Below are 12,393 nucleotides of genomic sequence, written 5' to 3' on the forward strand. Positions count from 1 at the left end.
AGGACATCTTAATATCCAAAGCACTAATAATAAAGTAGCCCACCTCCATGCCCTCCTAGATATTCACTCCTTTGATATCCTCTTCCTCACTGAAACTTGGTTGAAACCAGAAACTAAAGACAATGAAATCATTCCCCAAGGCTACAATATAGTGAGACAAGACTGAACAAAATGTAAAGGTGGTGGAGTAGCACTTCTATTTAAAGATGGACTTCATATCTCCACCCTATCATCTAATCCAACCCAGGATAATAACACAGAAGTCCTTATTACCAAACTTCAAATCAACGCAAAACAATCTTTATACATTATCTGCATCTACATACCACCCGGAAATAGTATCACTGCAAAAGAGGCTATTCTAAGCTGGGTGTCTTCCACTTACCCCAAGAAACAATAATACTAGGCGACTTTAATATTGACTGGAAAGGTGTTAGTGCTGAAAATCCTACATCTCATATAAACCTCCATGGCTTTAGCCAAACCATAACCTCTACAACCAGAATTAACAAACCTAATAAGAAAGAGAGCACCTTAGACTGGATACTCATAAATAAACAGAAACAATCTTACAAGGTAGGAACTCTGCCTGATGATGTTAGTGATCATTTTTTGACCTACATCATAAGAGAAAAGAAGGATCTTCCCAACCTCCCCACCTCTAGGATAGCACACTCTACCAAACACTTTAACTCAGAATTATTTCAAGCTGAGCTTAAAGCTTGCAACTGGAACCCTTTAAAAACCCTTCCACTTGAAGAGTCTGTAAAGTATCTTAACTCCAAATTCCTATCTATCCTGGATAAGCATGCTCCTAAATGGTCCATTAGAATGAAGTCTAACCCAGCCCCATGGCTTTCTAATGAAACTAGACATCAAATTTTGCTTAGAAACAAAGTTTGGGCTAAGTGGAGAGCTAACAGAAATATCTCTGATCATCTACATTTCAGGCAGCTCAGAAATAGTACAAAAAAGGCAATACTTAAAGATAAAAAAAACTACTACTGTAAACTCCAACAAACTCACCAAAATAATCCTCAGAAGTTCTGGTCTAGCATTAATATGCTCCTTTCCCCAGGTAACTCCCAAACACCCACCTTACTTAATGCAGATCCAAATACCCCCCATCAAACTGCAAATACCTTTAACTCTTTCTTCACTGAGACCATACAATCTCTAGCTAGTCAACTTATCCCAGATAACTCAAGCCTTCTCAGCACCTCACCAGACTCTCTACCTAAATTCAAACTACAACCCATCTCTACTACTCTCATCTATAAATTTATTCAAAAACTCAAGCCATGCACTCCTTCTGCTGACCAGCTACCTTCCCAATATCTCCAAAAAGCAGCCAAAGTAATTGCCTATCCTATATCCATCCTTATAAATAGTACAATCCAAGAAGGAACCATTCCAGATATTTGGAACATCTCCCACATTATCCCCTTACATAAAGGTGGGAACTCAAATGACTACTCTATCGGCCAATTGCTCTCATCACCCTTAGCAAAAATTATGGAAAAATGCATTCACCAACAACTTTTACATCATCTTTCTCAACATAGCATAATAGCAAACTGTCAACATGGCTTTAGGCCATCACATAGTACCACTACTGCCCTTCTATCCTTTACAGATACCATCAATAGAAACCATATTAAAAACATCCTCTCATCTGCACTATTTATTGACCTCTCTAAAGCTTTCAACATGGTAAACCACACCCTCTTAATCAATATTCTTGAATCTCTTTCCTTTGACTTTCATGTTGTTAAGTGCTTCAGATCCTACCTCAGCAACAGGCAACAAGCAGTTCTCTGGGAAAATCAAATGTCATCCTTTTTGCCAGTCACCATAGGAGTCCATCAGGGCTCTATTCTTGGACCACTTCTTTTCTCATTATTTATCAATGATCTCCATGTAGCAATTCCTCAAGCCACCTGCATTCAATATGCAGATGATTCCACACTAATATGCTCAGCAACCTCTCCATCTGAACCATATTCTCTTACTCAAAATGTTTTCAATACTGTAGAAACATGGTTTACAAAATGCTGCCTCCTTCTTAATGCCAAAAAAACAAAACTCCTTCTCTTTACCCCCACTACCAAGTCCTCCCCAATAGATTTCTCAATCTCTTCAAATAATGGCACTATTATTTTCCCAGACTCTACCACTAAACTGTTAGGAATATCCATTGACAATAACCTCACATTTGATTACCATATAAATAACACCATTAAAACAGTCAACACAAAAAGAGGCTCCTTATATAGAATAAAACCTTTCTTAACCCCAGTAGCCAGAACCAAGATTGCTCACTCCCATCTAATCTCGACTCTTCTGTACGCTTCACCTATTTTTACCAACCTAAAGAAAACTAACCTTAACAAACTAGCAACTTCCTATAATAACATTGCCAGATTCGCTACTGGCAATCCCTTTAGAACCCACCACTGTTTTAATCTTAGGCAACTAGACTGGCTAGAATTCCAAAACCATCTGATAATACCCCAACTCATGATTGCCCACAAGATATTGTACCAACCCAATAACACCCCTATACTCTCCGAGCTCTTAATCCCTTATAAAAATCTGAATTCCCTACGTTCTTCTAGCAAACTCCTCGCTAGCATAACAAAGTCTAACAATATGGCTGGTGACTCTCTGTTTACTAACGCAGCAGGAAAAAAATGGAACCTGTTACCCAATGAACTAACTCTAATCACATCCTTGCCACTCTTTAAACAAAAACTTAAAAAAATACCTCCAAATGCACTGGTTATGCCATTGTAGTAAACCTGACTAACCACCCTCTTCACCTCTGTTTTCTTCCTCTTCCAACTAAACTTCCAAACATTGTAATGCTTAGCCATGTAAGTAAGATTGACACTGTTTAAACTCTAATTAACTTACTGCCGAAATCTTTCCTCCTGATGTGAATACTTGCACATGATTCTTACTGTGTTACATTTGTTTTTGCTTTCTTAAGTGTAAATATTTTTACTGTTGCTTTTCTCAAGTGTTAATATCTTTAGTATGTAATAATTACTTGTATGTTTCTCTTTTTTTTTATTAATCCTTTATTTACCATGTAACAATATTTCATACATTTTATATCTGTTTGGAGCTTTTCTCCTCGGGCCTCTACTGAAAATGGAAATATATCCAGCTAGACTAGCCCGGTTAACAAATGTAAAATAAATAAATAAATAAATAAAACTATTAAGGGGCAGTAGGGTTATATAGTGAAGTCTGCAATTCCCCATAATTTCTGCAGAATAGTTTTGTACCATTTGATAAATGTTTCCAAAATTTTCTAGTGTCCCTAGTGTCTCTGGTGATGAATCCTGTCTGTTTACAACTCTGACAACTTTGGACATTTTTTCCTACTCAACATCTCTATTTGTATTATTGATTTGGATGCTTTTAAAATACTTTGATGACTGCTGGGAAGTTAACATTTGTTGGTTCACTGCATAATTGCCATAAACTTCACAGACTTTCCCCATGAAGCTTATTACATGAAGGTGTACCTCTTCACAAGTTGCCACAACCCTTATTGTAACTGGAATATATTGCTGCAGAACACTACCTTCAGTTCACAGATGATTGATAAAAATATATGAACGGCTGGGCTCCTAATAAAGTTTGAATGTTTTTTGACTGCTTTAATAAAATTATAATAGCAAAACCTTAAAAGTACTCAGAGCCCATTTGGAAGTAGTGTATCACACACAAAAAATCTTTTTTTCTGTTTTTTTTTTTTTTTTGCAGAAGACAAGGTGCTTCTGTAATCCATGTGGGAAGCTCTTCCCCCTGCTACTTGTGTAGCTATATATATATATATATATATATATATATATATATATATATATACATATATATATATATAAAATATATATTTATATATATATATATATATATATATATATATATATATATATATATACTATATATATATATATATATATATAAAATCTTGATGATTGGACGGGTAATAGGAATTTCACCCCGGGGATCACTTCTGTGGTTCTGCTTGACAGAGGCACAGGAAAATAATTTTCTTTGGTGGTGAAAGCAAGGGTACCTTTTTGGCTAGGCTTGTATAGGCCCTAGGGCCAATAGCTTAGTATCTACCTATGAACCTATATATATATATGTATAAATATATATATATATAATATATATGTGTGTGTGTGTTTTTATATATACATAATCGAATGCCCAAATGTTCAACTTTCATATGGCCAAGACCATATGATTGAGCATTTGAATGCTCGAAAAGTAAAAAAAAAAAATAAACAAAAAAAAAAACTAAACAGTGCTAGCAGGGGGGCAAGCCCCCTTGCAACCCCCACACCCTTTGCTATTTAAATATACCAACTCCGAGACCACATTACATTGTGGTAAAGGGAAATCTTCCCATTCCGTGCTCTATGGAGATCCCCATTCAGACCATTTGAACTTTTAAAAGTTCAATCATATGGTCTCTGCCATATGAAAATTGAGTTTTTAAAAGTTCGATTTTCTGAAGGGGACCTATATATATATATATATATATATATCTATATATATATATATATATATATATATATATATAGATATATATATATATATATATATATAGCTATTTGTCTTTATGATTCTAAAATATGTACTTTTTTTCGATTTTCTGAAGGGGACGTATATATATATATATATATATATATATATATATATATATATATAGCTATCTGTCTTTATGTTTCTAAAAAATGTACTTTTTTTAGTTACTTATCTGTCTCTATATTTATTAAGTATAATAAACCTGAATAATGTGCTGAGAGAATTACTTTCTGATTCCAGGTTTTGCCTTCTGATGATATAACTGTGGGGACAATGAGCTTGTAGCATGTAAGTCTGTTTTCTACCGTCTGCAATAGGTTTCAATACATGAAATGACACACACACTGTAGCTGATGCACTTAATTAGTCATTTGGATAATAAGTAAATAATTAAATTTAAGTAAGTGGTAGCCAAAGTAAAATGGAAAAAAGTATAAGATTCCTAGTAAAGTATGATAATGCATGCAGTGCTTGACATATAGTGTAGTAATGCATGTAACATAGTAATAAACAGTTGTCTGTAATGGGCTCATCACTTTTATGGAGAAAACAAGGGTTATGTGTATCACCAACATGACAGACTTACATTAATGTATCTGTGTTATTGATTGTAGGGTATGGATTAGTGGTAGGATGACAACTTTTGAAATAATCTGTGCATCTGTGAAAATGTAGATGTGATTATAATGATGATGACATTGAATATGTAACAATAATAATGTTCTTGATGGCAATAAAGATCAATAAGATGCAATGATGATGACTATGAAGATGATAGAAATGATAATGAAGATGTGATGAGAATAATGAAGATTCTGAAGATGATGCAATGAACATAATGAAAAAAGTGTAATGAAGATATGAAGACGATAAATCTTAAGCTATTGCTAATAAATTTTATGTACTGATGAAAATGTTATGAAGATACAACAAAGATGAAGACGGTGTCAATAAAGAAGATGATTATGTATCATCTTTATCATCATCTTCATTATCATTTTTGGCATCTGTTAATCAATATATCATCTTCATCTTCAACACATTATAATCTTATTTTTTGTCATCTTCATCTTCATCTTCATCACATATTCATAAGCATGCTCTTTATCATTGTCTTTATATCATCACCTTTATCATCATAATCTCATCACATCTTCACCAACGTCATATCTTCATCACATCTACAACACAACTGTATCATCCTCTGCATCACATATTAATCGTTTTCAGCATCGTCATGTTCATCTTCATCTAATATTCCTCTTTGGATTATCTTCATCCATGTCATCATCATTGCTTCATCATTGTGATTCTATTTTAAGTTTATCACCTTTATTACATATTGATCTTCATCTGCATCATCATCATCATCATCATCATCCCATCATCTTCATCATCATGTTCACCAATATTTTCTTCAACACATCATTTTTTTCATTACTATCATCCTCAATGCATCTTCATATTCACTGTTGTCATTATGTTCATCCAATTCTCACTACATTGTCATTATCATCATCTTCACCACATCTTCAGTCATCTTTATTGCATTTTCATCTTCTTCACCATATGGCATCTTTACATCATCCTCATTTCCACTACATCTTAATCTCTCCATCATCATCTTCATTGCAACTTAGACATCTTTATCTTCATCATCTTCAGCACTATCATTATATCTTCATTCTCATATTCACTGCATCCTCATCATCTTTATCTTCATACTCATCACCATCATCTTCTTCATCTTTATTACATTTCATTATCATTATCATTATCATGTTCATTAAATCATTGTTGTATCTTCATCTCCACAGATGCAGAGATTATTCCAAAAGTTTTTGTTCGAGCACTAATTCATTCAATATATAACACACACAAATGGTATTTACTGCAAGGCTGTCACTAAGGTTATTCCCATAATTCTATTTTATAGTTTTTTATATATATATATATATATATATATATATATATATATATATATATGTGTGTGTGTGTGTGTGTGTGTGTGTAAAAGTGAACATCCTATGGTAAACAACTATTTATTAAGAGTATTACATCGGTGTTTTTACCATTTATGACAAGCATGATATATTTTAATATGAATTTTAGTCTGTGTCACTTTGCTTTTGTTCCCTTTAACTTGAATATAGCTGCATTTAATTATTGATTGATTTATTATTTGAATGACTGGGGGACTTGCTTTACACCACTCAGTTTCACTTTAAATGTTAAAATCTGCTGCAGACAGCAGTAAACATGCTTACCCACTACTAACCATGTGTATCCACAAATGCATCACCAGAAAGCTAGGTAAGATGACACACAATTAACAAGCAATTGGACATCTACTCAGCATGTCAAAAACACAAAAGCAAGTTTATTGTACTTAATACATATAATTTCAGTAAAGGAGCTGAAATAAAAACTACGTATTTTACAATCAGAATGCCCATCATATATGGTGAGAGTAGAATTATAACAAAAAGAAATAATATGATAATTACTGCACATGATCTGTAACCCAGACAACAAAACTGGTTGTTATATTATTATGCTACATTGTGATCTTGATGTTCATGCCTTTTTTCAAGCTAGCATTGAATGGAGCTGCTAGCTGTGAGAAATAGACTCTTTGATTGATTGTCTTTGCCTAAGTCATGCGTGGTGGTTGTCTTTTCCCGAGGATTCACTCATCCATTTAATATGACTTGAATCAGATGACATTATTTTCTTATTACAATCAGCTGTAAAAATAGGTATGACCTAGTTTGTTGAACTTCAGTGCCTGTCTCCACTTCACATAGCTAGAAACCAATGATCCTTTTACTCCTTCAGTCACCAGAAGTAAAAGTTTAGCATTAACCCCAGGCTGCTTCCTGAGAAGTAGTATTAATTTAGATGTTTATGGGTTCAATAAACTTGTCCCTTTCTTCTCTTACAGTTCTAATACTGTGATGATCTCAATCTTACAGTTCTAATGCTGTAATGTATTGATTCTTACAATTCTAATACAGTGATGTGCTCATTCTTCTAATTTGTATTCTAACATTCTGTTGTACTCATTCTAACAGTTCCAATGCAGTGATGAGCTCATTCATACAGTGAAAGTGCTATGATGTATTCTTTCTTACAGTTCTGTGATGCACTCAGTCTTACACTACTGATGCTGTGTAGAATTGATTCCTAGTTTGTTACAGTTCTAATACTGTGATATATTGATTCTTACAATTCTAATGCTGTCACGCACACATTTGTACAGTTTTAGTGTTGTGACATTTTCATTATTATAGTTCCAATGCCGTGATACATTCATTCCTACAGTTCTAATGTCAGGGTATATTCAGCCTTAGAGCTCTAATGTTGTGCAGCACTCATTCTTATAATTCTTAAACATCTATGCAGGTATTCTAATGTACATAGAGTCTGGCATTAAGGATTTCAGATAAACAGTGGGGTCATCAATATGGAAGGGGGCTTTTGAATTTAGCCTGGTCATGACTCAGTTTTAGTAGATTAGCCTTGGCACAGTCTCTGAAAACTGAGTTATTGGAAGATACTTCATGCAGAATGCAAATGATTTGTTGTCTGATTTGACCAAGGAAAAAGTTACAATTGGTGGGGAACAAACCCAGGATTTTATTGCCACTTGTCAGGGTATAATCTAAGTGGTCCAGACAGTTTGCATTAATGACATCCAGAAATTTCTGGATATACATGTTTCAGGTTATGAAGAATAGGAGTCAGGAATCCACACCACAGTACTTTAATTAAGCACTTTTGTCTCGTAGTAGAAATTTAATCAGAATACATGATACTCAAACCCCACCTGTTATAAATTCCCATAAATGATGACACAATTTCCTTTCATTTAATATTAAAGCAGTATTCCTACATTAAAACCTTATTCCTACTAATTAATATGCTGCATATGCAGATCTTTTTGTACATGATGAAACTTCTCTTTTTGCTCAGGAAACAAAGCCTATTTTTTAACATCACACATCTACATAAATACAACAATTTACTACCATCATGTGCAATATGCAGGCATACAGATATAATAATACATTATAAAATAATAAAATTAGAATACAAATAAGGATAAGATAGGATGTAAAAATAGAGTATAAGGGTTTCAGAAAGAGGAATATTTACATAAAATATTGTGCTTTTAACCTTAAAATTGAGCTAATCGAGATGGCACTATTTAACCTGGGGGGGCTCTGAAGCATTGGTTCTCAGTTGCCATCTCAATTCTTTTTGTTCTAAAAAATCATTAAGTGGGTCCCCTCTCTCACCCACAGACAGCAGCCTGGTCTATAAGTGTAAAATTAAATTTATGTCCCTCGTGTAAAGCAATATGGGTGGCTAAAACATTTTTCTTGTCCTTTTTACTAATGTCATAGTTGTGCTGATATATTCATGTCCTTAAGGTAGTAATGGTTTTCCCTATATAGAAACAGGGACATGAGGCACATAATGCTAAGTATACCACAGCTTTGCTGCTGCATGTGTATTTCTTGTTCATTTGAGTATCATGTATTCTGATGAAGTTTCTACTATGAGACAAAAGCGCTTAATTAAAGTACTGTGGTGTGGATTCCTGACTCCCATTCTTAATTTGTACTTGGTTTTGTGCACTGTGATTGAAGTATATGTTTGAGGTTATGATAGTATCTCAGTTAATGGAGGGGTAGTCGAAGTCTCATAGCGGAATGGTATTTGGATTAATTCGTCATAACTGCATACCAGTAATGCAGGAGATATGTGCTGAGGAGGACAAAGAAGGGTACCTGCAGTTTGTTATATGATATGATAAGGTTTTTTTCTAATAGTAAGTTATATGTGGAGGAGTTCGGGTCTATATTATAACATCGAAGTCTTACAACTTCGAGTGTTATAATATCGAACCCATTATTCACAGGTTCACAGATTAGTACTAGGCTTACTGCCCTTGCGAGCCATTTTAAGTCTAGCCACTTATCCCTTGTGAGACTCAAACCTTGCACCTCATGTGTGTAAGGCAAATACCTTAACCATTCGGCCACCCTCCCAACCCTGAGCGAAACACCAGAAAACCGAACAGTCAGAATAGCTGTTCCGACAAACATACACACAACACAAGCACACCAAAATAGATAATCCACACACATACACTTCACAAAACCCTACACTAAACCATACATGCACCACTAACTATCCACCTACCTTAACCCAACCCTAACCCTAAAGTCCCTATCGCACACTCACCTTACCCACACTGTAACCCTAAGGTCCCTATCGCACACTCACCTCACCCGCTCCCTACCCCTAAAGTCCCTATCGCATACTCACCTTCATTCGCACGCTTACCTTTACCCGGTCTGTAACCTTCACTTCACAGTCGAGGAAATAGCGAAGCTGCAGAAATGGCCCATCGAATACTTTCCCTAGCAAAGTATTTGGTGTTTTGCAGCTTCGCTATTTCCAGCGTTCGCTGTAATGGGGTCCATATTATAATTATAACATTCGAAGTTGTAAGACTTTGATGTTATAATATAGACCTGAGGAGTTCCAGGTCTTATATTGTCTAACAAATCTAGAGGTAAAACGGCTTTATAAGAATATCGAGATACTGACACTTTTAATGCTTTCATCTAATAGGGTGGGTCTGACCACATGATAAGCATTGAAAGCCGTATTGATAGAGTGCTCTCACTGGTCTTCAACCAGATCTCTGTGAGATGCAAATATTGATTTTTTTTTTAGGGTAAGAAGTGCTTTTAGGGAGTGCAGCTTTTTCTTAAGGCTCCAGGCATTGTGTAGCAATACCTTTATGTTATCCAGATTCTGTTTTGTTATGTCTCTCTTCATATAGACCAGGGAGGTATGTTTCCAGTCATTTATATGTATGTTTACTATGACTGTGTCATGTGCTCTTGGGATGCAAAGACTTGAGTGCATGTGTGGTGTCATAAAAACTTAATAAACTTGTCAATATAGTGCTATCTTTTACAAAACCATGTTGATCAAAGTCCAAAATGGCAATATCTGTGTAATTGTTCACCAGTATTTCAGTAATGCATCTTTCAAAGAATTTGCCCTGAATGGTAATGAGTCTAATAGGTCTCTAGTTGTTAACATCACTTTTATTACCTTTTGTGCATACTGGTGTTATACTACATTTTTTTCCATAAGCTGGGAACAGTACCTGTTTGCAAAGGAATTATTAGCATTCATGGTTATTCCCAGATCTTTATATTGGATTGCCTTCTTTAGTGGATGTGTCTCTGGCTTCCACCCCTTATGATAATCTGACTTCCAAATTCTCTCCCTCCCCTCTTTTATTGTTATTTTGTGCTGTGTGCACTACTTAAGTACTTTTCTAACCCATTGTTTTCCATAGAACCATAATACTGAGTGCCCACTCAGCAGACCAGAATTGTTCTATTGTAAACATCCTATACTACAAATTGTTTCCTGTTCACCTTCCCAGAGCTCCCATCTGCTTGCCATTCTCACCACACTCTGAGAGGGTCCTGAATTAATCTTGTTCTGTCCTTGGCAGGTAAAAAAATTATTTTATTATTTTGCACTTCAGTGAAATGTTTTAGAGAGCTACTGCTTTTTTTTTTTTTTTTGCTTTATTTGTTGATTTTGTATTTTAAATTTTTTATTATTTTTATTTATTTATTTTTTATTTTACATTTGTTGACCGGGTTAGTCTAACTAGATATATGTCCATTTTCAGTAGAGGCTCGGGAAGAAACGCTCCATATAAAACAGATAAACACAAAGAGCATTAAAAATTCAGTTACAGAACATTAAACTTCAGATACAGATAGTTTGTCAGACTAAAACAAGTGTTTAAGGTAATTTAGCATACTTGATGGAAAAGAAAAATAGAACAAAATATAATATAAGATAATCCTTTGTGTTTTTTTTTTTTTTTTTTTGTGAACACTGTGGGAAGAAAGTATTCAGAAGGATATGGAAGATTCCCATCTCAGAGTTATAAGTAAGGAACAGAAGAACAGACTAGTTAAAAACAGGATTGGGAGAGTAGGCGGAGGGGCAGAAACTCATCAAGAGACAGAAAGATGTCTAATCCATCTTTCTTTGGTACAGTAAGTGCAACTAGAAGGTATAGGCCTTAAAGTGGCAATAAAGTGAGTAAGTAGCCTGGGAAGAATGTGATGAAAATAGACAGAGAAAGTCTTAGTCAGGGTTTGAACAGGGACATAGCCAATGGCTTGTAAGGTATAGTTTAAGTTTCTTTTTGAAGAGTGTAGTAGAAGACAGAGATGTAAGTTCACTGAGAAGTAGGTTCCAACTTTTCCCCACAGTATTAGAGAAAAGGGAATCTCCTGCTTTATTGTTGGGTTTATGTCTAGATACCAGAAGTTTATTGGCTGAGCGTAGGTTTGAAAGATTTTTATATGGACAGATTAGACTTGTGAGCATAGGTATATTATCTGGGTGATAAAGGGTTTTATGGGCAATAATTAGTTGATGAAATAAAATTTGATTGTGCAATTCAAGCCAACCCAGCTGCTTCAGATTTTGGCAGTGGTGGGTTCAAAAAGGGGAGCTCGTAGCAAATCTGGCAATATTATTGTAGGAGGCTGCCAGCTTGTGGAGGTTGCTTTTGGATGGATTTGTATATATAGGAGAGGCATAAAAGAGAGTAGAGATAAGGTGGGTGTGGGCAATAGTAGTTCTAGCTATGGGAGTAAGGAAGGGCTTAATTTTATAGAGGGAGCCTAGTTTTCAGTTTACTGATTTGATTGTGGTGTTGATATG

Source organism: Protopterus annectens, chromosome 7.part1 (genome assembly GCF_019279795.1).
Source record: "Protopterus annectens isolate FY-2018-M chromosome 7.part1, PAN1.0, whole genome shotgun sequence".
NCBI classification, from domain to species: domain Eukaryota; kingdom Metazoa; phylum Chordata; order Ceratodontiformes; family Protopteridae; genus Protopterus; species Protopterus annectens.